Here is a 4,177-nt window from a genome sequence, read left to right on the forward strand (position 1 = left end):
CGAGGTGACTGTGTCTGCAGGCTAAGAACTAACGAACAACAGAGATTTGAACAGACAGTGCCCTCAGAATAAAGCATTTTCAGTCCAAGTGTGCTCCAGACAAGTGATAACAGAAAACAAAATTATTGTTTTTCTGTTCTGTGATGTTAGATATTTAATAATGGTATCATGTGGGATCCTATCAAACATGTGACCCTGACTTACCCTCTAGAAATAATGCTTACTTGACAGTTTTGCAAATCTTGCCTTTATATTGGTACTGCTCTAGAAATTCCCCATCCCTGCACTAATGCTCGTGCAAAATCAGTAGTGGCAATAATGGTAGAAACACAGGTGTAGACAAGAGTTTGCATTTTTAATGCCTGGTGTCTCTTTCACAGCAAGCTTAGCTGGTCTTTTCATGAATTGGTTTGGCTGCACTATACTTTCAACATTACTACTTCCTAACGACCTTCTCAGACCTCCCATCCCCATAATGGAGCTGCACTGCTGAGAAGACAGTGCAGGATGCTTGCAAAGAAAAAAAAAATCAAACCTGTAAGTGTTAACTTCTTAAGATAGCAGAACACAGCATATACAAGCATGCTGTTGTTCTACGTTGAAAGAGAAAACAGCACAAAGGGTCTGGGGCCATTGTTTTCTTCAATTAAAAGACACAGTTCAGACATTCAGAAACAACTTTGACTCTTCCATGAACTGCTGGTGGCAAAACCAGCTGTTAGAACTGTAGCACTAACAGTGTACTAAACAAAACTTTCACTGTGCATCTAGGTATTTTAAAATAGGACATACAAGGAACCAAAGACTTATTTGTTAGCAGGTAAGACAATGAATCTTATCTCCAAATGTGTCTGAAGGCTCTCTTGTGTGTACTGTTACCTGCTGCTGAATGAAAGATCCTTACTTGATTCCATTATGCATTGAACACGGCCCTCACTTTCACTAATGGAAAAACTGTTGAATTCAGAATTCATACTAACACAACACCCTAAAAAACTAAGCTCACATACTCCTGAAAATAAAGTTTGTTTCTACAGGCAGCATCGGAAATAGTGCAAGAAAATCTTAAGAGGCACTGAAAAATAAAGCTGTCCTTACGTCATTTTCTGCCTTCAACTCTAAAAAGAACGGCACCTAAGTTTGAAAAGGAGATCTTGTCTTTTGTTATCTTTAAACCCACTCTTACAAATCTTTTCCAGACAAGCAATTAGTTTCCATTCAGTTGCAAGATGAATCATTAGCAAAAATCATAGTCAAACTATTTTGAAGAGCTAAATTGAAAAACAATTTTCTAGCAAAGAGTGACGTCAACATGAACACTGCTGCTATGAAGTCATTAGCTAAGTATCATTAAATAAGCACTGACCTTACATTTCACACTAGTAAAGCCTTAAAATAGCACTGCTGTAGTCAGCATAATTCAGGCAGAAGCTTTGTTTAGCAAAACTAAACTTCACTGATGACTGAACTAGTGCCGAATGCACTTTAAATGCAAATGTCGCCAAAATCAAACCACACATAGTATTGTTTCAGAGACAATAGGTAAAACCTGCTCTCTGTCCTTTTACGGTCCGCTATAACATCGGGAGGAGGAAGCTCCCATCCGTAAAAGATTCAGTGCTACCGTTCTCATTGCTTTTATCACTGATGGAACATCATTTGTGAAATGGTGGGCAGTTGTTCCCAAAATGATACTAAAGATACAACCTATGAAACGTTCGTGACTTCAGTGACAAATTGGTACCAACTACCCTCTAACATATACCCCGAAGAGAAAATAAGTGAGCACAGTGACAACTGGGGCTGCACCATATTGTCCTACCACCATATAAACCCAACACATTATGACTGTGTCATAATGTGAATTTGTGTTAGAACTGATAGGTCACAAAGCCTTAACTGTTTCCTTCTCTTGGGTATGTGCTATGGCACATTTTTAATTATCTAATGAATTACTGGGGTTTTTTTCCAAGTGGACCCCCTGCTTAATTTATCTGAAAGATGACAGTGAGATAATGAAGCCGTAATTTTGTTTGTTCTTCATCAGTGTAAAATTCCAGTTCTAATTTACTGCACACCTTCCAGCTCCTGTCCTGAAAACAGGACATTCTGCGTCCTTGCAGCTTACTGCACTCTTAACAGGGCTATTCAAGTGCCTCAAACTTTAAAAAAAGAAAATAATTCAATGAGTTGGTGTTGTTTTGGGAGGAAACGGGACGAGTTGAAAAGAATTACCAACCTCCACAGCTAGAAAACTGAAGCACAGAAATATTACAAGTTTACAGAGTCCCCTAATTTCTAAGTACCTAGTTCAAATCAGGCCTAGGGCCTGATTTTTTTCAGTGGTGTTAGGGCATCTGCAATTCTCATTAGCTTCAGATGGAACTCTAACTGCCCACCAGTTCTACAAATCAGGCCCTTGTTTCAAGCTGAATACCTGAAAAATGAAGCACAAACAATTAGCCATCATTAATGGAAACTGAGTGAAGTGACTTATTTACGATCACATAAAAATTCTGTGAAGCATTTAGCTTCAGCACACAATTCCCCAGATAACAGTCCACTACCATAACCACAAGACCATCTTCTTTTCACCAGATCTGTACCTCATTTGTGACATACTTTGCTATTTCCACAGTGAATAAAAAGAGTGTCCTACAGACAATAGCCTAATTAGCCACCTATTTCTTGCACTGAATATTTTACAATGGTGGTTATGTAGTAGCAGTCCTACTTAAAAGAAAAAAAAAACCCAAACACTCAAAACATAAATCAGATGAAGATATCTTTTTTTTTCCTGAGAGCTACTGTAACTCTTATCTTGGAGGTGTAAGATGGTAATAAGGTATGTGAAGCAGACAAAGCTATTCACTCTCTTTGGTGGAAGAAGCTGAACTGAAACCCTCAGCCTTTCTGCCTATTGACCAACACAGCTTCCAAAAAGCTGAAATTTTCATGCATGTCGTCTTCTTAAGCCACAGAAATTTAGGGGAATATGGCAAACTTCTGCTTCTTTTTTATTTCAGAGATGTATCTAACGTGGCAAGAATATAAACAGTGCCATGTTCTTGATCCAAAGCAATGGTTACCTTCTTCCAGGTGATTTGCCAGCAACATCCATCCTGTCTTGCAGGAAAAAAAACAACTCACACCCAAAAAACTATATACTACAAAAAAGAATAGCACTGATGAGACCATCGCTTATTGTTTGCATATAAAAAGTAGTCAGGAGATAAGAGAGGATGGAAAACGTTCACTGAATCTGCTCACCTGACTTAAAGGCTTCACTACAGAATAAAATACAGCACAGAACACTTCCAGTCAGGGTTTCACCCCAAAGTCACGTTCCAAAAATGGTAAATGCTGAGGCCTTTAAGTCAGCACAGAGCACTGAAGTCTTTCCTATTCCTTCCATGGCATAGACAACGTAAGCAAGAACCAGAGGAACACAACAAGTCACTGCTGCGTTCAAAGGTATTTCGAGCCGACTTCTGACACTGTGTGACAGAAAGACTCCAAGACAGGTAACAGCTCTGCATACATTGAAATGTTATTACTATTCCTTTTAAAAAATCATTTCTAAACATCTTTTGCTAGAGAGATGCTAATTATTTTTCAAGTTCTAGCACAGAAGTGCCTGAAGAGCCAATTAAGTCATAGGGGAAGCCATCTATCCCATTTTCTCTAGGGAAGTAAAACCCATGTGCAATTCCTACGTAGCTACTACACAACCAAAAGGGAAACGAAACCGAGAAAACCCAATCCACAATTAAGTTAGAGGAGGAAGACACCGCCCAGTCTGGAGCAGCAGTTCTTACTGCAAGTTGTTAGCGAGGACTAATTCACAGCGACAGAAGAGAAGCCAACCCAGCCTGCCTCGGCCTGGGGCCTGCGGTGTTCTGCTGTTAATCGGGTCTAAGCCTAGTCTGTATGGCTACGCTTATATTGATGGCTAAAGGGAGGGCGGAAGTGCAGGCGAGGAGCTGGGCTGGCCCAGAGCGAACCCCTTTGGCGAGGAGGGGGGTAACCCCACTCCTCCTCACGGCCTGACGCCAGAGGCATGCGTTGACGGTGGAAATCCACCTGCCCTAAGCCCTCCTCCTGGGCACTTTAACCGTCGCTCCGGCCTTTTTTCCCAGCCGAGTCCCGCACACTGCCAGGGACCCCAGCCCGGGCT

The sequence above is a fragment of the Pygoscelis adeliae genome, unplaced genomic scaffold (assembly GCF_000699105.1).
Source record: "Pygoscelis adeliae isolate BGI_AS28 unplaced genomic scaffold, ASM69910v1 Scaffold87, whole genome shotgun sequence".
Lineage (NCBI taxonomy): Eukaryota > Metazoa > Chordata > Aves > Sphenisciformes > Spheniscidae > Pygoscelis > Pygoscelis adeliae.